Below are 24166 nucleotides of genomic sequence, written 5' to 3'. Positions count from 1 at the left end.
CATTGCAAATTAGCTTAAATTTGACTCAACATCACTGTTTATTTCAAGGCAATTTAACTTTTTTCTATATGACTCTTTTCTTTTATGTCCTGATAACTGATCCTTTCCCTTGTGCTTTTAGGCCTATGGGTAATGATAGCACTGTTCTAACCAGTTCTGAGTCACTGCACAACCCTTCTGGTTCAGAACCACCCTACCTACACCTTTGTAAGTAGGACCTTAATTAAAAAAAAAATCCTCTAAAAATTTCCAATTTGAGAGTGCCATCTGTTTCCTATTGGGAAATACACCTTGGGCAGTCTTCTTCCCTCTTAACTCCACTCTGTTCATTATTTAGAGCTCATGCATTTTCAAGTGACAAAAATATTCCAATTAACCTTGCTTAAGCTGAAAAAGCATAGGGATTTATTGCATCACTAGAAAGTCCAAGGGATAATTCTGTCACCAGGCATGGTTGATTCCAAGAGCTCACATGATGTTGGCAGGGTTCTTTCCTCTTGGCTTTAGTTTGTGTTGCTTTCCTTTTTTAGGCAAGTCCTTTCCACAAAGTGACAAATATGGACACTGGCTGTTCTGGCTTATGGTGGGTTTACAGATTACAATCCTAGGAAAAAGAGCGTGAGAGATACTGCAAACATCCTAACACACATTGTGATGTGATTCCAATGGTGAACTGTTGGGTGTAGTTGAGGTGGCTTTCCTGGCTGTCGTGTTGGCACTCACGTAGAATAAATGAACAAACTCTGCAGTCTGGCAGAGGAGTGGCTGTGAATAGAAAAGAACATTGCCTGGATCAGAGGAGGGCCATCTCCCAGCTCTCCACTGGAGCTGATTCTCTTTGAAGTATATACTTGAAATCAAGGAAGAATGTTGATAATAGAGGGTATAGGGCAAACCAAAGGCCAGCTTCTCTTTTGTGTCACTTGTCTGCCTCAGAAGAAAAACTGTTTTGGTAAATCCATTTGGAATGGCCTCTCAGCCTCAAATCAGATCACCAAACTCAATAATATTGTGAAGAGGGATTCTCTTGGGTGAGCAGTGAAATGGAACTGTTCAAAAGACTGCATAAAAGGCACAAAAGCCCTTTGCCAACCTTGCATGTCTCTCTTTTTGGTAACCTTGCTGCAAATATAACTTGGAGCAGTTTGTATGAATCTTTGGGGTGACAATGGATGTAAGGAAACAAACTTGTCTGGGATAGAGGATGTATTGCACCTTCTGTGATATTAAATGCATAATACAGCTGGATTATAGCAGCAGAGGGAACAGACAGGTAAGGTGGAGTGAGCTCCTGAAGGGAACGGCCCCCATTGGCATAGTTGGTAGAGCCATGGAAAACCTTTGGGATTTCTTATCCAAGCACAATGTGAGAGTGGCAGGCGTGAAAGACAGCTTTGGCTATGGCGTTAGTAGATTGGTGTTATAGCTGTTTATGAAAGAAGTGCCTGGGGTCTAGACAAGGGAATTCACAGTTTACTGGAGAGAAAGTAAGACAAAGAGATAAAGAAACCGCTCTGTGCTGAAAACAGAATAATATATGCTAAGAAGTGGTAGATAGAATTCATTTGCCTTTTAAATTCTTGTTTGCGCACATCGAGCCAGGAACCAAAGTAGTGTAAAAATACAAATTGCATCTTTCACAGAGCAGATAACATTTTGTGACTGGAGATTTTGGCATGTTTTATTCAATAGATATTGGTTAAATTCTTTATTATTATGTACTTAGTACCTACTCTGAAAATTAGTGTGATATAATGGAAAAATATGGGTTTTGTGTCTGGCAAGGTGGGTTTTAGATACCTTTTCTGTCACTTAACTAGCTTTGTGCTTTTGGCCAAATTTCTGAACTTCATGCATAAAATGCAGCACACAGCTCCCACCTGCTAGGATTGCTGTAGATATTGAATCAGGTAATGTGGATAAAGTGGCTGGCACAATGGTTGTTATACAAACAAATCGTTGCTGATATTACTACCAAACCCTTAATTAGAAGAGATCCATTCAAAGCAGGATGGCATCATAGCTCTGGTTAGTTGACATGTATGTCAATATTTATGCCTACCCACCTTCCCACTTTAAATTGTTTAAACTAATCGAGCATGTTAAGGTTCACCATCTTTCACTTTTTAGCCTACTTGGGAAAGGGGTTTGTGGTTTTTCTGTGGTCTGGTTTCATCCCCCACGGGGATCAAAAGGTGGTATATGCTTTGCGTGTCAGCCTGGCTCACAGACTGCCCTGGAGAAGATATAGCTTACCTCTGCTGAGATTTAGAAATCGAGACGTAGTTTGAAATTTCTGATCTACACCATGGGCTTGTTCCTATACATTTCAATAGCTCAATATTTTCATTGTGTATTTAAATGTCAACGTAGCTTGATCTCTGGATCTCCCCTCATTTTGCCACCACTTAAAGCTACGGGTGCAGACCTTGTTATTGCTTCTACATTAGCAGATGAGAGAGGTACACTTAAATGACATATTTATTCTTTTGTTTTAATGGAATGAATTAACTTGAGGGTGGGGTGGGGTGGTGGGAAGTGCTACAACAAGTGTGCGAGCAGGGGGCATGTGTGAATCAAGGGCAAGTGTCTCTTTTTTAACGTGTATGCATATTATTTAAGAAATGAATACAGCAAATTATATCTTTCTCATTACTATGGATGCCTTTGGGTTCTCCCTCAGTTTAAAATTTGACTTGTGGAAACAATATTTCAAAAGTTGGGATTAGAATTCAATATAAGTAAATACTTTTCTTGACATTTTAAAATCAGAGACAACATATGGTAACTGTTGTCTGTGGATATACTCATTTTGGAAATTTTCTGTTGGCTTTCTGCTAATTCTAATTCAGAGCTAAGTATCCTGTTCTCATTTCCTTCTCAGTTATCTTGTATTTATAACTTCTTTCTGATTTTCCTATGTTTGTAAAAGAGGTATCTTGAGATGTACATCAACACAACAGGGGGGCCTGGGTGGCTCAGTTAGTTAAGCGTCCGATTCTTGGTTTCAGCTCAAGTCATGATGTCACGGTTCATGGGACTGATCCCCGCCCCCGCATCAGGGTCTGTGCTGACAACACAGAACTTGCTTGGGATTCTCTCTCTCTCTCTCTCTCTCTGCCCCTCCCCCCCAATAAATAAATAAACTTAAAAAACCTTAAAAAACAGCAACAACAACAACAGCAAACAGGAACACAGTTGTGCAAAGCAGAAGTACCTCATTAAATTTATCTTTTTAAAAGTTACTTTAAAAAATCAATGACTTATTTTATAACGGCATACAACTAAAAATATTAGTTTTAATTAGTAAGTGCATTTGTTTAAAATTTTTTTTTAACGTTTATTCAATTTTGAGAGACAGAGACACAGAGCACGAGCGGGGGAGGGGCAGAGAAAGAAGGAGACACAGAATCCAAAGTAGGCTCCAGGCTCTGAGCCATCAGCACAGAGCCTGACCCGGGGCTCAAACTCATGAGCCATGACATCATGACCTGAGCCGAAGTTGGACGCTTAACCACTGAGCCACCCAGGTGCCGCAGTAAGTCTATTTCTTTATGTAAAACCTCCATACTAGACATTTTCAGGTTGCCAAAACCAGAGGCATGCTTAAGGCACCAAAGATCAGTGTTTATGGGGAGCATCTGTAGAAAGCACATACAATCGCTAGAACATCATTGGTGAAGACAGGTAGCTCTGATTGTTCATCAAGTTTCAACAGATGCTGAAACAGCATTTCAACAGCAAATGCTCCATCACTGCCGTAATTCAGACACTTCATCTCTGTTTCAACTCCTTCTACTTCTCCTTCCATTAAGGACCACCTGACCCTGTTTGTAAGTTTTATCCTCTTACGGGAGGCAACCACAGAGATGGGCTATGGGAGAGAAACTGAGAGGAGATATGGTTTGATGCCCTTTATGAAAATCTCTGCATCAAAACATCTGGTCAGCCTGTGGCTCAGGTACTGTCCTTTGGCCTAATTAGCTGTTGGCAGAAGAGCAGGGTCATAAAGCATGAGATTACATGCCTGAGGGGCCATCTGGTATAAATTATGGTGTCTTATGCCTATTCCCTCTTTTCTTAGCGGAGGACATGGTCATGGCAAACTTTCAAAGCAAGATACAGTTCTCTACAGTATATGTCACGAACTCAAAATACAGAATCTATTACCTTCCAGGAACTTAAAACACACACCTTATTCCACAACCATTCAGATGACTGATATTAAAAAAGAAACCAAGAAAATAGCAAGTGTTGGCGAAGACGTGGAGAGATTGGAGCCCTTGCACACTATTTACCCCATAAAGGTTGTTGTGAGGATTACATGAGTTAATACAGCATTTAGAATAATGTCTGCAACATACCAAGCACTCAACAAATGGCAGCTGCTCTTACAACCTGACTATGCATAAAATGTGATTTTTTTTTTTCCCTAAATGAATTGAATATATCCGAGTGACTTTGGTCGGTGCGTCTTCTTTTACATCTGAGATAAGGAATTTCTTAAAAAAATTTTTTTAGGGTGTATTCATTTTTGAAAGAGAGACAGAGACAGAGTGCTAGCAGGGGAGGGGAAAGAGAGAGAGGGAGACACAATCTGAAGCAGGCTCCAGGCTCTGAGCTGTCAGCACAGAGCCTGACGTGGGGCTCTAACCACAATCCGTGAGATCATGACCTGAACCGAAGTCAGGCACTTAACTGACTGAGCCACCCAGGTACCCCTGAAATGAGGAATTTCTAATAGAAAGTCCTAATGTGCTAAATGTGAAAGAACAAACGTTCTTTGCCTTGGGAACGTAATAGGTTGGCTTCTTTAGATCAGATGCAGCCATATATAAATCCATATATTATAATCTGTTAAGTTAGCGGTATTTTTTGCTTGTAATTTTCAATTTCACCACTAAAAGAAAATATAGTTCCACATTAGATACTTTGCTTTCTCAGGCTCAGTCATTAGATTTTTTTCTAACTATCCTCTCTCAGTTACTCTGCGTTTGTGTTTATTGTAGAATGATTTAGTGAGCTTCTGAAACATGGTGGGGCATATCTAATTTTGCAAACCAGACCAGGCTAGACACAGAAGGATCACATTTGCATAATGGCCACAGTACAGCTAAACTTATAGCATTTTCCTTTGCATAACAATGACATTCAAATTATTATGCTGCTCAAAATATAGCAGTAAACTAACCCAGTCAGGTGTCCCAGTTTAATACAACATACTGTGGTCCTTTTCTCCCTGAACATACCTAATGACACTCTTGTTTCTCCGATTTTTTTGTGTCAGAATCCAATAGGACATCTCACATGATTATGTGTGTGTGAGCTTGCTTGTGTATATGAGAGTCTTGTTTAAAACAGAAGAATCTGGGGCGCCTGGGTGGCGCAGTCGGTTAAGCGTCCGACTTCAGCCAGGTCACGATCTCGCGGTCCGTGAGTTTGAGCCCCGCGTCAGGCTCTGGGCTGATGGCTCGGAGCCTGGAGCCTGTTTCCGATTCTGTGTCTCCCTCTCTCTGCCCCTCCCCCGTTCATGCTCTGTCTCTCTCTGTCCCAAAAATAAACGTTGAAAAAAAAATAAAAAAAAAATAAAACAAAAGAATCTGTTTTCCTGATTTGTCTTGACTCCTATTGAAATTATTTTCTCAACTTCTATTCTTATCGATGCAATTTAAATAATTTTTAAAAGCCTAGTAAATATGTACATATGAAAAGTAACATTAGCAATTTGTATAAACAGATACTACGATTTTAGAGTGTCATGTGCTTTCAAAATGTTCTCTTAAATTAGATATCCTGAGGATATAGCAATTGTCTTTGGCTGCCACAATGTCGTGTTGTTCAGTGGTATATGGAAAAACCTAAAGCTTTAGGTCTTTGTTGGGTTCTTTTTTCTCTTGAATAATGGTTACGAGCATGGGATTTGGCATCCTATAGATCCAGGCCACCGCTTTACCATTTGCTAGTCATGGGACTTTGGGAAAATGAACCACTCCAACCCTCAGTTTTCTTATTTACAAAGTGGAGTCATGATGCCTATGTCTGATTACAAGGGGGTGGTTATGAGGATTAAATGTGAAAGCACAGAATATGGTTTCCTTCTCGGGCTAGCTCCCCATCATGATGGCAAGATGGCCAGAAGCAGCTCCAGACTTACATCTGACTGGTTAAATAACTATGAGAAAGAGAGCTAGCTCGGTTCACAAAACAATCCCTGTGGCCAGAAGGAAGGAACACATGAAATGGCCAGGGTCTCATGCCTACTATTTTTTTTTAAAGATTTTTTTCCCTTAAGCTGCACTGAACTATAATCTACCTGTGATAAAGTTCACCCAGTTTATGTGTATCATTTGATGAGTTTTGATGAATGTATGCTAATGTGGAACCACCACCAGATCAAGGTATAAAACATTTCCATCACCTCAACAAATTCCTCTGTGCCTCTTAGTCCCTCTCTTCCCTGGTCCCAGCCCCTGGCAACCAATCGTATACTTCTTGTCACTACAGTTTTATCATTTAATAGAAGTTTATACGAATTGAATCAAAGGGTCTTTTATGTCTCCCTTCTTTTATTTAGCATGCTAAGTGCTTTTCAGATTAATCCATGCTGCTGCCTATATAAGTAATTCTTTCTAGTTCTGAGTAGTAATCGATTGTATAGACACACAGCACAGTTTGCTTTTCCACCACCATCTGATGAATTTGGGTTGTTTCCAGTGTTTGGCTGTTATGAATAAAACTAGTATGAAGATTCATCACAAGTCTTGATATAGATGTATGGGTTTCTTTTTTTTTTTTTAGTGTGTGTGTCGGCGGGGGGCGGGGGCAGGGGTAGAGTTGGGTATATACCCAGGAGTGAGATTTCTGGGTCATGTAGTAAATATGTATTTAATTTAATATAAAACTGTTGGACTGTTTTCCAAAGTAGTTACACCATTTTTCCTTCTGACTAGTGATATAATATGAGAGTCAGTGACTGCTCATCCTTGCCCATACTTGATATTGTCAGTTTTTGGAATTTTAGGTGTTATTTTGGGTGTGTAGTGATATGTAACTGTGGTTTTCATTTGCATTTCCCTAATGACTAATGGGGCTAAGCATCCTATAATGTACTTATTGGATGGAGTATTCTGTTTACATTTTTGATTTTTTAAAAATTGGGTTGTCTATCTTTCTAGTATCACCTTTTAAGTATTCTACATATATTCAGAATACAAGCTCTTTATCAGATATAGGTTTTGCAAATGTTTTCTCCTACTCTGTCTTTTTATATTCTTGAAGGTGTTTCTTGAAGAGTAAATATATTTCATTTAATATGAGCTATCATTTAAAAATATTTCATATTTTTTTATACTTTACCAAATAAATCTGTTCCTTCTTCAGGGTCACACAGATTTTCTCCTGTGTCTTATTTTAGAAGTTTTAAAATTTTATCTATCTTTACATCTCTAATGTATTTTGAGTTATATGCATATGGTGTGAGAGAAAGATACAGGTTCACTTTATTGCATACAATAATCCAGGGTCCCAACATCATTTGTTGAAATAGAATTATTCTCTACCAAATTACCCTAACCTCTACCTTGAAAATCAGTTAACTATATACATGTATATATTTATATCTTGATTCCCTATTATGTTAAAATTGTTCATTTTTTCTGTGTCAATACCAAACTCTCACGATTAATTATAGGTTTATATTAAGTTTTGTAATCAGGTGGTGTAAGTCCTCCACCCTTATTCTTCTTTATCTTATTGTTTTAGCTATTTTTGGTCCTTTGAATTTACATGTAAATTCCAGAATCAGTTTGATAATATCAGCTAAAGTCTGTTGGGATTTAGCCAAAGACTGCAGGGAAGCTACAGATGGATTTGGAGAATTGACGTCTTAAAAATACAAATTCTGATTCGTGAGCATGGTTTATTTCTCCCATTTATTTTAGCGTTCTCAAATTTCTCTCAGCATTTCTCAGAGTATCGGTCTTATATATATGTCGCTGGCTGTATCCTTAATATTTCAAATTTTTGATATTATTATAAATGGTACATTAAAATTTTTAATTTCTAGTTGTTAATTGCTAAGAAATAGAACTATAATACATTTTTGAATTTTTATTTTATTTTTTATTTTTATATGTATTTATTTTTGAGAGACAGAGCACAAGCGAGGGAGGGGCAGAGAGAGAAGGAGACACAGAATCCGAAGCAGGCTCCAGGCTCTGAGCTGTCAGCACAGAACCTGACGCAGGGCTTGAACCCACAAACCGTGAGATCATGACCTGAGCTGAAGTTGGATGCTCAACCGACTGAACCACCCAGGCGCCCCAGATTTTTGTATGTTAACTGTGTATCTTGTGATCTTGCTAACTCAGATATTAAACTTGGAAATGTTTTCATAAATTACTTAGAATTTTGCTCATGGACAGTTATATTATCTCCCTTTCCAATCTGTATAACTTTTATTTCTTTTTCTTAAAAAATTTTTTTAGGGGCGCCTGGGTGGCGCAGTCGGTTGAGCGTCCGACTTCAGCCAGGTCACGATCTCGCGGTCCGGGAGTTCGAGCCCCGCGTCAGGCTCTGGGCTGATGGCTCAGAGCCTGGAGCCTGTTTCCGATTCTATGTCTCCCTCTCTCTCTGCCCCTCCCCCGTTCATGCTCTGTCTCTCTCTGTCCCAAAAATAAATAAACGTTGAAAAAAAAAAAAATTTTAAAAAATTTTTTTAATGTTTATTCATTTTTGAATGACAGAGAACACAAGCCGGGGAGAGGTAGGGGGGCGGGGCGCGGGGACACAGAATCCAAAGCAGGCTCCAGGCTCTGAGCGGTCAGCACAGAGCCCGATGTGGGGCTCGAACCCACGAATCATGAGATCATGACCTGAGCCAAAGTCGGAGGCTCCACTGACTGAGCCACCCAGGTGCCCCTATTTCTTTTTCTTGATGTAATGCTCTTGTTAGGACATCTAACACAATGTTTAATAGAAGTGATATTGTAGATATCCTTGCCTTGTTCTCAATCTTAGAGAGGGAAGCATTTAGTTTTTTTTACCGTTAAGTATGGAATTAGCTTTGGTTTTACATCAATGCCTTTTATCGAGTTGAGGAGGATTTCCTCTATTCCCAGTTTGTTTGGAGTTTTTACTATAAACGGGTATTGAATTTTGAAATGTGCCTGTTTTGCATCTGTTGAGATGTTCATATGAGTTTTTCTTTTTTTAGTCTCATTATATGATGACTATTTGATTACTTAAGGTATATTTAAACAATCTTGTATTCCTGAAATCATTCTTTGTCAGGATGTATTATGCAGGAATTTGATTTGCTAAGATTTTAAGGGTTTATGTATCTATATTCATGAGAGATATTGTTTTTCTTCTTGCCACATCTTTGTCTATTTTGGCTATAGGACAATGATGGCCTCATGAAATGTTTTGTGAAGTGTTTTCTTCTCTATTTTCTGGAGCAATTTGTGTAGAACTGGGATTTTTTTTTTCTTTCTTAAATGTTGGTAGTATTCACCAGTGAAGCCACCTAAGTCCTGAGATTTCTTTGTGGGAAGATTTGCAAGTAGAAAATTATTTTCTATTTCTTTTTGAGTAGGACTTGGCAGTTGGTAATTTTCAAGGTATTTGTTTATTTTACTTAAGTTGTCAAATTTATTGGTGCATAGTTGTTTATAACATTCCCAGATTATCTTTTTAATTTCTCTAACTTCTGTTGTGGTATCTCCTTTTCAATTCTAGATATTTAAGTTTTTGCCATACTCTGTCTCTGTCTGTGTCTGTCTCTCTTAAGTGTGGCTAGGGATTTGCCAATATTATTAATCTTAAAATAACAACAACAACAACAACATATGGGACTACATCAAACTACAAAAGTTGCACGGGGAAAGGAATGACTAAAGAAAAGACAACTTATAAAACATGAGAAAATATTTGCAAATCATGTATTGGATAAGGGGTTAATGTCCAAAACATATAATCAGGTATTAATATAGCCACTCCCCCTTTCTTTTGATTAGGGTTGACATGTACATCTTATTACATCTTTTTACTTTTAAACTGTTTGTAAGTGGATTTCTTGTAGGAAACCTATAGTTGGTTTTGTTTAGTACAGTTTGACAATCTTTATCTTTAAATTGGTATGTTTGGGTGCTTAGGTGGCTCAGTAGGTTAAGCATCCAACTCTTGATTTCAGTTCAGGTCACGGTCTCATGGTTTGGGAGATAGAGCCCCGGGTCAAGCTCTGCACTGAATTTGATTTGCTAAAATTTTTACTAATAAGAGACATTAGTTAATAGTTTTCTTTCTTGCCATATCTTGGGATTCTCCCTCCCTCTCTCTCTGCCCCTCCACCTCCTCCTATGTGCATGCACGACTTCTCTATCTCAAAATAAATAAATAAGCATTAACTTGGTGTGTTTATTTCATTTATATTTATATTTGGTCTGATTCTTCCTCTCCTCTTGGCAATATATCTTCTATCATATTTTGAGGGCAGCAACGATTACAACTTTCTGTTAAAATTATTTCTCCTTGCTCTGATTCTAAGCTAAAGAAGCAAATTTATTATTATAAGTTTGAATTCCACTGGCTTTCTGCAGGTGTACTGGCAACAGTACGATCCACGACAGTCTGACTAAAAGTTACGTTTCTCATCATAGAGCTATCGATTGATATTCCTGATGACACAGTGTCTTTGTAACCAGGGTTAGCCTCGGGAAGCGAATCCCTTGGGAGTGTGCCGCTGTTCTTCAGAGCTGAGGTTTGTACCTTTGACTGTGATTATCCCCTGGAGGGCCTACCACCCTTGGAGGTCCTGAATGGGTGTTCTGCCTTCCCAGACAGCTCTGTCTTTGCCGTAACTAAAACAGGACCCAGTTCTAAATGAGTGTTTCTTAAACAGTGGTCTATGGAGTATTTACATAAGAATCATCTGGGCTGTGTCTTGTAGTGTAGATTCTGGGGCACAAACTCAGGCTAATTGAATTTATCTCTGGCAGGAAGCCCCAGGAATCTGTAGTTGAACAAGCTTCCCAGGTGATTTTCATGCACATGCCATTTTAAAAGCCATCATTCAATATTATGAGCTCTGATAATGAGAGAAATGCATCCTCTGTATTTATTGTAAGAGTTCTAAATTTTACACACGTGTTGTGTATTAATGCTATAGAGAGCATATACACCGGCAAAAATAAATATTAAAACATTGAAATTTAGAATGAATAAAAATGGAAGTTCTGCTACATGTCTATATTTATGTCTATATTCTAATGGTTGTATTGTATTTACTCACTTTGGATTCACCCATTCTTTTTTTTTTTTTAAGTTTATTTTTATTTATTTTGAAAGATGCAGAGCATCAGGGTAAGGGGCAGAGAGAGAGAGAGAGAGAATCCCAAGCAGGCTCTGTGCTGTCAGTGCAAAGCGGGACAGAGGGCTCAAACCCACAAACCGTGAGATCACGACCTGTACTGAAACCAAGAGTTGGATGCTTAACCAACAGAGCCACCCAGGTGCCCCTCGATTTTCCTGTTCTAAACCTTAGGGGAGCTGGCTAGGCTGAGGTTTATTTTCAATAATTTTATAAAAGGGAACCAACACAAATGCTTCAAATGAATTATTGGGAGTATTGTCTTTCAACCATGATAATACCCAGGCTACACCCCAGACCAATTAAATATAAATCTGGGATGGGACTCAGGCTTGAGTATTTTTAAAAGTTCCCCGTGCCATCTCAATGTGCAAAAAGGTTGAGAATGTTGCTATGGGAACAATGCTTCTTAAACTTGAACGTGCATCAGAATCACCTGGAGAGCTTGTTAAAACACAGACTCTTGGGCTCTATTTGCAGATAGGTCAGGGGTGCTGGTGGTGGCAGCGCTGATTTCCTGTTTCTAACCAGCTCCCAGGTGAAGCTGATGTTACTGGTTTACAGACCACTTACTCTCAGTAGCACCGCATTACGGTGATGGTGGAGCCTCTCCAAACTTCCTGCCAGCTCTTCGCCTGTTTTGCCTTTTACTGGTTAAAAATTTAGATTCAGCCTATGCCTATATTAATGAATCATTCCTTTGGGAATATAATAACTCCTTAAAACTGGTTTCATCCTTAGCTCTATCTTACATATTTGAGAAAGACCAATTATCACTCACTGTGTACTGCCATATCCCGATCATAAATGCTGTGACCTAAATGAATTAATATGGTCGTATTATCTTGGCCATGTGATGACCGACACGTCAACAAATTTATTGAACTACCTTTTCTCCTTTACTGAAAATGGTAATATCATATAGTCTCGATCCTGATTCCTATGATGGAAGGTCCTTCCTCTTTCCAGAATTAGGTCTTCCTGGAGTTCTTTGGTACCAATTCTCAAATCTCAAAAGTAGAGACAGAGGAAATAGGCGTGAGGACGCTCAGTTCCAGTCTGACTTTGCCATTAAATTCTCTGTGTATGTCTAAAAAAGACATGTTCAACTTTCTGGGCCTCATGTTCTTCACCTATAAAATAAGGAGTTGGACAGGTGAATATTTTTTTTTTTCAACGTTTATTCATTTTTGGGACAGAGAGAGACAGAGCATGAACGGGGGAGGGGCAGAGAGAGAGGGAGACACAGAATCGGAAACAGGCTCCAGGCTCGAGCCATCAGCCCAGAGCCTGATGTGGGGCTCGAACTCACGGACTGCGAGATCGTGACCTGGCTGAAGGTCGACGCCCAACCAACTGCGCCACCCAGGCGCCCCACAGGTGAATATTTTTAAGTTCTTCTTCAGTTCCAAAATTGTCTTCTCTGCAATTTTACAAACTACCAGGCCTAGAGCAAAAAGGCTACTGTGTGAGTTTGTGTTGATTCGGTAATTCCGTACATTAAAATCAAAGGTGGTTCAAATGCTTAGCTCTCCGGAGCTTTACTTGTCAGCTTTTAGGGCAGAATGAGTACAATTAAAATGGGTATAGTTTCATGGTGGCTTTGCTTCATCCTGCTGGGGCTAGGAAACCTCTCCAGAGAATCACCTCAATGATGAAAATCACCAGTTTCAATCTTCCTTTGGCAAAACAAAAGGACTCCGTTATGCTGGCAGAAATTGTATTCTTCTGTATAAAATCCTGCGTGCCAAATAAAGAAACTTGATAACATTATTGCGGGATTAAAAAAGAAAGATCAGTGATTTTTAATAAGGTTACAAATTGGAGCTTCTAATCTGTTAGCCTGATGTGGAGCTGGTAGGTCATTGACAGCAAAGCTCTTGCATGGGAGGGATTTAGCATATGACTAATTTTAAGGGCTAACAACCTAGTAACACAGAAAGCTTGGGAAAATTAAAAGTATTATAGGTGTTTTAAAGAAAAAAATGTAGATTATAAAACTAACTTTTGATTACTCAATAATTCCACTTCTGGACATATTTCCCAAGGAAATAATTAGAAATGTGGTAAAAGCTGTGTTCACGAAGATGCTGAGGGTAGGGTTATATAAATATACAATAGAAAAATATTGGAGCAGCCAATATCCACTAATGGAGTAGTTAAATGAATTACTCCATCCACGGGTTTGAATAATATGAAGACATAAACTGAAATATAATTATATAAAAACATGGAAAAAATAGTTATAATATGTTAACTGATAAAACCCAAGGACAGACTATGTACCGTAGTAATCATGATACAAAATCATGAATAGTGAAAAGGTGGTAACATTATGCAATAGTTACATAAGAATCAAGAGGTTATGGGTGACTTTTCCCTCTACTTTCCCAACTTTCCATAATGTTTCTGGGTTACCTTTACATCACAGTGGTTCGGAGCACAAATGTTGCCGCCATATGCCTGTGTTCAAACCTGGCTCCGCTTCTTACCATCTGGGTGAATTCGTAAGATTATTAACCTCTCCTCTCAGTTTCCTCATTTCGGAAATGAGGATAATTCTAGCAACTCCCTCATAGGTTGTGAAGATTTAATGAATTTGTATAAAAATCACTTAGATCAGAGGATAGGACATGTGGCAAATATTATGTAAGTGTTTGCTCTTTATTATTGTTTAAAATAATTTATCTTATTTCATCTATAATGTCTTTTCTATTGATAGAAATATTGCGCTTTTATTTATTTATTTATTTTTTTTTTCAACGTTTATTTATTTTTGGGACAGAGAGAGACAGAGCATGAACGGGGGAGGGGCAGAGAGAGAGGGAGACACAGAATCGGAAACAGGCTCCAGGCTCTGAGCCATCAGCCCAGAGCCCTTCGCGGGGCTCGAACTCACGGACCGCGAGATCGTGACCTGGCTGAAGTCGGACGCTTAACCGACTGCGCCACCCAGGCGCCCCTGCGCTTTTTTTTTTAAAATAAAGAGAATATAAAAGTTTCTTCCTCAAATCACTTGGCCCCTCTGACACATAAACACCAATCCCCCACAATGCCGGAAAAATTACTGGTAAGTTTATGTATTTTATACATAATCCCTCTCTGCTCAGACTCTCATTTTCTATCTTATTTCTTGGAAAGTTTCTTACAGTACACTTAGATACACCAATCGATTTACAGGTACTCACATAAATATGAGGATCAGTGATGACCACCGAAGTTGAAATAAGATCTATGACTTCTTTTTGCTTGAGTCTCTGAAATCACCAGAGTTCATAGCACCCAAAGATGCTATGATCCTTGTCAGCAAATAAGGAAAACTTAGTTTTTTAAACAACAGTCTGTTATAAGCAATTTTATTTCAGAAATTGTTGGGAGCTAGAATCTGACTTTACTTTTTCTAAGACTCCTTGGCACGGAATTTGTTTCCATAGTTATGAGGCAATACAGAAGAACCAAAACTCAAACTTATTAAAAATCAGATAAGCAAAAAACTTTTAAGTAAACTTTTAAAATGAGAAAATAGTTGGAATATTTGGAAGTGGATGAGACCTAGATATTGATAAATATTAGTAGTGACATGTAGATATTCCCAAATATTTAGTTAAATTTTTTAATTTTTTTAAATGTTTATTTATTTTTGAGAGAGAGAGAGAGACAGAGTGTGAGCAAGGGAGGAGCAGAGAGAGGGAGAGGAGACACAGGATCCGAAGCAGGATCTCTGAGCTGTTAGCACAGAGCCCAACGTCGGGCTAGAACCCATGAACTGTGAGATCATGACCTGAGCTGAAGTCGAAGGCTTAACCGACTGAGCCACCCAGACACCCCTTAGTTAAATATTTTAAAGTGGAAGAAAGTTCCTAGGTCCACGACTACTTTGTCCCTAATACAGCTCCTCACAGGTGACAATTTTTTTTTTTTTCACTTCTTACTGTTATTACTTCCATATACTTAAATAATGTGCTGGTACTTCTAGGTCTTGATTTTTTTCTAATCTGACAAACTGTTTTACCTGGCAAGTTAGTGCATTCGTATGTGTGATGACTGCTTGTATATTTGAAATGAATTGCACAATCTTATTTTGTGTTCTCTTTCTCCATGCTTTCCCCTCCCTCCATCAGTCTCTGTCTTTTTGGATTTATCAAGATTTTTAAAATTATCTTATTTGCTTTAGTTAGTTTAGAAGTTATGAAGTATATGTCTGCTGGGAATTTGACTTAACTAACTTAAATTGATCGATTTTTAAATGTGAAGGAGCGCCTGGGTGGCTCAGTCAGTTAAGCGTCCAACTTCGGCTCAGGTCATGATCTCCCGGTTTGGGTTCGTGTCAGCTGTGCTGACAGCTTAGAGCCTGGAGCCTCCTTCAGATTCTGTGTCTCCCTCGCTGTCTGCCTCCCCCCCACCCCATGCTCTGTCTCTCTCTGTCTCTCAAATATAAATAAACATTAAAAAAACTTTAAATGTCAAACCGAAATTTTAATTTGCCTATAAACCCAATTTTGTCATGATATAGTATTCTTTTCATACATTGCTGTTTCCGAGTTGCTAATACTCCAGGAAGTTTTCTATCTGTATTGATGAGTAAGATTGGCCTCTACTACTCTTCCCTTTTACTGACATTGTCGGGATTTGCCACCAAGACAATACTAATTCTTAACATCAGTTGAATCAGTTGAGAAGTCAAACATTTTTTTCAGTTCTTTAGAGGAGCTCGTGTACAATTAGCATTGTCCTTCCTTAAATGTTCAGTAGAACTCAGCAGTGAAACAATTTGGACCTCGAGTTTTGTGGTAGAAAGTTTTATATTACCGACCTCATTAATTCAACATTAAAATGTTTTAAGAATTTATTTCATACAAATTAAAAAATTTTGTCCATAGAATCTGTAATGATGTTATGCATTTTCAGGACTGAACTGTGCCTCCCTCTCTTTCTCCATCAGCCTGTTAATGTTAATAGTTTTATCAGTTACTTTTGACTTTGTGACCCTCTGTATTATGTGTTTGTTTTCTATTTCGTATGAATATCATCTCTTTCTTTGAACTGATTTTCCTCTAACTTCTTGTGAGGGACTCCTAGCTCCTTTATTTAAGGCTGTGCACTTCACTCTACATAGTGATTTCGCTGCAACCTGTGAATTTTGTCAGGAAGTATTTTCAGATTTTACAAAGAAATTGATCATGAAGCAAGAGGTGGACTGTAGATGCTATGACCTATTTCCTGATCACCCTTCAAGAAGAAATCGTTGATCCCCTCATTTGCTGAGAGTCCTCTGGCAGAAGGCCTAGATCTTAAGGCCCCTTTCCTGTACTGCCTTGCCTGGTGAGCATGCCTCACTCAGGGTTATGCTTCCTTCTTTGGGCACTCTGCACCTAGTACCTGACTGAGGTAGGCTAGAAATTCCTGACCCTCCATGTTTATAGCCGCTCTATTAACAGTAGCCAAGTTATGGGAAGAGCCCAAATGTCCGTCAACTGATGAATGGATTAAGAGGTGGTATATATATATATATATATACATATATATATATATATATACACACACACACACACACACACACACACACACACATATATACACAATGCTACTTGGCGATGAAAAAGAATGAAATCTTGCCATTTGCAACAGTGTGGATGGAGTTGGAGGGTGCTATGCTAAGCGAAATAAGCCAGTCAGAGAGAGACGGATATCACATGATTTCACTCATATGTGGAATTTGAGAAACTTAACAGATGATTATAGGAGAAGGGAAGGAAAAATAAGATAAAAACAGAGAGGGAGACAAACCATAAGAGACTCTTAAATGTACAGACAGCAAACTGAAGGTTGACAGGGAAGAGAGCGTGGGAGGGTGGGGAAAGTGGGTGATGGGCATTAAGGAGGGCACTTTTGCAGGTGAGCACTGGGTGTTATATGTAAGAGATGAACCACTGGATTCCACTCCTGAAGCCAAGACTACACTGTACGTTAACTAACTTAAGAATATGTTAAAAGAATAATAAAAATAAATAAATACATTCCTGACACTCCCCAGTTTGGGACAACACTTACAGGTCAGCTTCAAAACTCCCCCTAGAGTCTGCTCAGGTCTCTGTTGAAATTTCCCAGGTATACTTCTTCAGTCCAATATTGTTTTCTTCTCTTTATTCCCACAGGTATTGATCCCAAGAGTTTTCTAAAAATCCCCTGGAGGGGTAATCTCTGTATCATTCTTTCTCTGAGGGAATTAGACCTTTGAGAGAAGACTTTCTGGGAGAAATGATATTCAAGCTGAGAACTAAAGTAGCTGTCTAGAAGATAGGTGCGGTAAGTACCAACAGCCAGCTCACTGGGTGGGGAGGAGAGGCATGTGCATGTGTAGGCGTGCTAAAGTGGAGTGGTGGTGGGGAAGCATGGCGGTATGAGAGAAAGAGCTAGAAAAGCATGCTTACCTAAACCACGGAGGAGTTTAAAGTCTCCCTTGAGAAGTTTTGGGCCTTCCATCCCATCAGAAGTCCTACAGTTGTAGGTCCTGGGCACGGTTCATTGATTAGAAGGGCTAGGTTCCCGCCTAGCCAGATAGCCTCTTTGCCAGATAGAATTCAAGAATATACGTGGAGCCAAATTTCGTTCAAATAGTAAAAATATTACCATTTCTTGAAGTATGATAGCACTTAGCCAACAACAAATGTTTGCAGATAGAAATGATCACTAAGTGATTCCAGAGTGTTTAACTATCCACTTCCTCATTAGAAGTCCATTTCACTGTTGACTTACCCAGCAGGATTTTGGAAAATGTTTTTACTCTATTGGGAACATGTAGCCTTCTATTCTTATGGCTTGCAGGCAAATGGCACCCACAGGGAAAATTCTGCACATTGTCAGTTCTCAGATATGCAACCAGCTCACTGCTGTGCTTTATTAAAGGCATAAATCTGAACTTGTGCTGAATATGTACAAAGGAAATTTGATTTGTTCATCTTTATAACATCAAAGAGTTACTCCAGTTCCAAAGGCAGCCTATTTACTGTCTCATTAAAGGATCAGCACCACAGTAATGTTTTCCAATAGGTGGTGTCACTGACAGCTTGGAGTTCCCTAGGTTTTAAATGCACTGGAGAGGGGCGCCTGGGTGGCTTCGTCGCTTAAGCGTCCGACTTTGGCTCAGGTCATGATCTCACAGTCTGTGAGTTCGAGCCCCGTGTCGGGCTCTGTGCTGACAGCTCAGAGCCTGGAGCCTGTTTCAGATTCTGTGTCTCCCTCTCTCTGTGACCCTTCCCCGTTCATGCTCTGTCTCTCTCTGTCTCAAAAATAAATAAACAAATGCACTGGAGAATGCAACATGATCCTATAGAAAATTTAAGCTAATACCTATTTCTTCAATTGTCAATAATTTATCAGCTATGGAAAAAGCACTGATTTTTTATTATTATAAAAAAATTAAGCTTTTTGGCTAGGAAAAAACCTCTTTAAGTATTCAGAGAATCCACGTAGAAGTAGGTGGCAGAGGGAGAACGGAAGGGGAGGGGGTGAGGAAAGTAAAAGAATATCTACCTTTACTTGACTGGAGAGAAAAATAATGATGTTTTTATAAAGATTTGAATAAACACTTCAAAGATCTGCCACCAGCAAGAAAGGTCAATAGAGTCCCTTTGATAATGGATCCAGCTGAAAGTAGCAAACCCTGTTGCATAAATACAGGACTTCAAAAGCAGTATTGCAACTCCTGAATGACAGGTTGTTAACCTTACCAGTTCAGTGTATCCAGGAGAAAACAATGTTTGTGTATGGAGTTTCATCAAAACAATTGGTAGGCACAGTGATATTTTGCGGTGTAGCTCGACACAGGGAAGTCATTTCTTGCCCATGTAGTAGTCCAGTGAGGACTGGTCATATGTTCCCACATACCTGTAGTGGAGGCTGGGAGGTGTAATCTGTGACTGGGAACCCACTTTGCAATGCCACCTCTGTATACTCTGGTAACTTTGGGGTCAGTTAACTCTCTTCCACATGAGCCATCACTGTCCTAAGAAAATTGCAACAAATCTCTTTTGATTGGTTTTTCTGATAATTCCTGCATTGATATGCAAACATCTAATCTATATGTAATCCTCTGCATTTAGGAAAAAAATGATTATGTTCAGTTCAATTGAATAAAAATTGTTGTATTAAATATTATGGGGATCTGATGTTGTTGAGGTTCAATGTTAGATTCTGTGAATAAGATATTATTAGGGTCTTCAGGGAACTCTTAGAGAATATATTCTAATAAAACTCAACTTCAATAAAATGTAGTAAGTGCTAGTTTCTTTTAAGAGTGCTAGATGTTTATTTTTCCTATAGTTGAAATAAGGAATCATTCATTAGAGGATTGTCAGAAGCTCAGATACAATTGTACTGACATTTGAATAAAGTTTTTTGGTGTCATGTGTCAAATGAAACAAACTTGATAAGATTTTAGTATATCTCCTACACACACACACACACACACACACACACACAGTGGAATATTACTTGATGATCAAAAAGAATGACACCTTGCCATTTGCAACAATGTGGATGGAACTAGACTGTATTATGCTAAGCAAAATAAGTCAGTCAGAGAAAGACAAATATCATATGATTTCACTCGTATGTGGAATTTAAGAAACACAACAGACCATAGGGGAAGGGAAGGAAAAATAAGGTAAAAACAGAGAGGGAGGCAAACCATAAGAGACTCTTAAATACAGAGAACAAACTGAAGGTTGCTGGAGGGGCTTTGGGTGCAGGGATGGGCTAGATGGGCGATGGGCAGTAAGGAGGGCACTTGTTGGGCTGAGAACTGGGTGTTATATGTAAGTGATAAATCACTAAATTCTCTTCCTGAAACCATTATTACTCTATGTGTTAACTAACTTGGATTTAAACAAAATAAACAAAAATAAAAAAAAAAAGATTTTAGTATGGTTCTAACATGTAACCATGTAGAGAACTTTATATTGCATTGAAAATGTCTGATTTTGAAATAAACTCTTCTCAGTTCTGTCTTTCCAAAGTGGAGGAGCAGCAGACTCAGACTAGCCAATGTGATTTTTATTCCATAATATGCCACATGCAGTCAGTCTTCTAACAACTAATAATTGGTATTTGGTCTTAATGAGCTCTAGTTCAAGAAGTTTTCCATAGCACAGAGGAGTTTGACATTCCACATAACAGCACAACCACAGCATATACAATCAATGCTTCGTCTTTCTTATATCATTACTTGCTATGTTCTTCAGTGCCCTCCACAGCCCAGAATTACTACTCCTAATTCCACCCTTGTGCTTTTTGATAAAGAATCAAATACAGTTTTGGATCTTCAGATGGAATTAGTTATTGTAATGGAAAGAAATTAAACCCCAAAGGACTGGGTCTGTCATTGGGTGACCTGAAATATGCATTTCACCATTCAGTGCCTTAGTTTCTTCATGTGTGAGAGTCTCACAGTCATGAAGCTACAATTTTCTACGCATTTTGTTTAGTGAGTCTATTACTCTAGTATATTTCTGTATAATTATGTTGTCTATGTAGGGAATTCCAACGTAAAAAAAAAAAAGTCCATTGGATATAGGCTATAGCCTTTTTGTTATTTAGATACAATATTTGTTATTTAGATATAACCTACCTACTTGTTCAATTTGGAAATCAGTTGTTCACACTACCTTCGTTTATGTCTTTAGCTTCTTCTGTGCTGCATCTTTCTTATCTCCGTAAATACAAATTATCGACTACCTGAAACTAACTCCATAAGCTATGAGCTTAAAAATTGCACAATTCTTCTGTTTGGCAGTACTCGAAGGAGGAAGATAATGTATTGCAAATAAATAGGCTTGGTTTTGGGACTGCTTCCAATTTTGAATCCTTGGCAATGTTGGACTTCCACTGGAAAATAAAATTAGCCAAAGCTCTAGCTCAAAATCTTTTGAAAGATAAAGCTCTGGGGATTACTCTAATGTATTCAAGGTGTCCATGCGCCTTGAGTATGGCTAATAATAAGCTCCCTGGAAAATATGATGAAGATGCTGGCAGGTTATCAAAGTTCAACAAAAATCAACTTCATGCACATCTAAGGCTACCATTTCCAAAACAGATCTGTGGATTTTAGGTTTATTGTTTCATTTGGAATGTTAAGTTTGGGAGTGTGGGAGGCATTTTTCATCATCATAGGGAAGAGGACAATAAGCCTCGCCTCCCATATTCAGTGTGTATCTGCTTGCTGTTTTATCTTAGCATCTGAAATTCAAAGTAGCTTCCTCCAAAGCAAAAGGCCACCCAGGAGCTGGAATGAAACGAGCACGAGGAGGAATTTGCGGTGAAATTTGGCCACAGTCCCTGAAAGCCCCCTTCCTGCATTTTTTCAGAGTGTAGGGTAATATTTGAGTGTCCGTAACGTGATAGATGTTCTACCCCCCCAGACTCAGTCTTGGGGAATTCTTCTCGGAGTGATTGGACTTCAGAAGTGAATAAAGGTATTACTTGCCTATTCCAAAATTCAGAGACACTGATGAAAATATTTCAGATCATAAGAATTTCCCTAGTAATCCAGCTACATATCAGGTTCATAGAAAAGGGTTTAATTTTCATAACTGAATAAACTCCCTTTCTATTCAGGAATTATGTAACTTCCAGCCGTCATTTTTAACTAAGGAGATGAAATGAAGGTTGAATCAAAGTCACCTGTAACACTTTCTCAACTCTCACCTTCTCTCCTCTCAACAGGCCCCATTGTCTCCCCAAGAGAAATTCTAGCACATTCTTGCCCGTGAGGCAGCATGTTAGAAACTGCCACTGGGAACAATAGTTACTTATAAGAGTGGGTTGTATCTCCCGGTTGCTGGAGTGGGAAAAATGTTGAGAAATAGCTCTGCTGTCTTAGAGCAACATTTCTCAACAGTGTCCTTAGCCCTTCGAGGATCTGTGAAGTTAGTAATGGAGACCTGCAGGCGATGTTCATTATTTTTTAAAGCAACCTTATGGAACCTTTATATCCACTGACAATGAAGCTGCTCTAGCTGCTGGCTGAAACCTGGTCTCTTGTCTTCAAGCTAAAATTATATCAAGTCATGGTGATGAGGTAACTATTGCAAGCTATGTGGAAGCTCTGATGAACATTTACATGTTCCTTGATGAATAAGAATGGAAAAAAGTGACCTGCTATTTAATTACATCTAGTCATTTCACAGACTATTTCAAAACATGGGACATATAAAAGAAAAGTAATTAAAGGGCATGTGGCACTAAAATGTTTGGAAACCACTGACCTCAAATGAAGTAAGATTCAGCACAGGGGAAATACCTGTTGATTTCTCTTTAATCAATAGCTTTCTTATTGATAGTAACATCTATAAATACATCTCTCCCCCCTCTCCCCCTGTACATATACACAGATTTGTACTTTGTTCTATAATCGGTAAGACTGAAGAAAGAAGAACAGATCTACTAATTAAGGATAGAACTCTTAATATATTGACAGCTATAGTCATTTTTTAATTTTAATGATGATCTTTTGAAATAATTCACATTTGATTAATCTGCAGTAAATTTGAGTTCCACACCCTTGCTCTTCCTAGAATGGGTGCTGTGGGTGGTGAGATCGTGGGAGGCTCAACTTCAGAATGCATTTTTACAAAATTACTATCATCATTAAGTTCTGGGTCTTACATAAGGTGTGAATGATTGACCTTAAAAATATATCTGCAACTACGATGCTTATTAATATAGTTCTTACTGTTTTTTTGTATAATGGGTGATAAATGAAAGTTTGGTCATTTGGGTGTCTTTCTTTCTGTAGAACTAGCAAGAATTTCTACCAGCAAGCTATCATTAAGAAAGTCATTACTAAAGAAAGAAAATCATGGGAGGAGACCCTGAAAGCTACCAGATTTTAACTTTTGGAGAGCAGCAGAAAGCTATTAGTCCTTTTTCTATTTTCCTTCTAATACCAATTAGATTGAAGGGGGGAAGGACAAGGTGGCAGCACTTTGTTAAATGGCGGTGAGGCATGAGGCCATGAGAAGGGTGACGGGTTCCAGGTGAACAAATATCTGGGTCTGTTGGTTTGATCTTTAAGGTATCAGTAAGAAAACAATAAAGAAAAAAAATGGGAAAAAGAAAAAATGGGAGAAGGCAGACTTGCTGATTTTCCTCCATGGGAGAAAGATGTCTTTTAATTCTGAAATGAAAGTGCATTCTACAAGAAATCTGCTTTGTAAGGGAATTGCCAACAGGTTCTTGAGATTCCACGTCATCCCTTCAGGTTACTTGAACAGAGAGAAAACATACACGATCGATATCAACCCCACCTCATTCGCATATTTATTTAACAATATTTCAGCGCTCTTGGAGTCATACTGGGCTAGATTATTTATTCAGTTAGTGGTCATAGCGACTCCTCAGTCAGATTTTAAGAAAAGGAGTTTCGACAGAGAAGGAAAAGAAATAAAGGATGCATACCTTTGCACTTTGTGAAATAATACGTGAATTCATCTTTTTGAAACCCCCTTTTCATCCCTGCCCGTTCCCATTGTAAAGCAGAAACAGTAGTTGGAAACTCGAAAGCGGTTTAACATCTGTGCCACTTCACGTGTAGAATATCTGTTCTCAGGGTGCCTGGGTGGCTCAGTCGGTTAAGCGTCTGACTTTGGCTCGGGTCATGATCTCACAGTTCATGGGTTCGGCCTGCGTGGGGCTCTGTGCTGACAGCTCAGAGCCTGGAGCCTGCTTCGGATTCTGTGTCTCCCTCTCTCTCTGTCCGTCCCCTGCTTGCACTCTGTTTCTCTCTGTCTCTCAAGAGTA

At 38.8% G+C, this 24166-nt stretch overlaps 1 long non-coding RNA gene across 1 annotated transcript in view; it reads left to right on the top strand.

Annotated features, from left to right (window-relative positions):
- LOC123594867 overlaps positions 1-24166 on the top strand; it is a 66805-nt gene that overhangs the window by 25414 nt on the left and 17225 nt on the right. Inside the window, exon 4 of the long non-coding RNA XR_006710917.1 lies at positions 17524-17674. This is a non-coding gene — a long non-coding RNA (uncharacterized LOC123594867). The remainder of the gene's footprint in view (positions 1-17523; positions 17675-24166) is intronic.

Source organism: Leopardus geoffroyi, chromosome B1 (assembly GCF_018350155.1).
Source record: "Leopardus geoffroyi isolate Oge1 chromosome B1, O.geoffroyi_Oge1_pat1.0, whole genome shotgun sequence".
In the NCBI taxonomy this organism is placed as follows: domain Eukaryota; kingdom Metazoa; phylum Chordata; class Mammalia; order Carnivora; family Felidae; genus Leopardus; species Leopardus geoffroyi.
The sequence above is the reverse complement of the archived record's forward strand: the minus strand, read 5'-3'. Positions and strand labels throughout refer to the sequence as shown.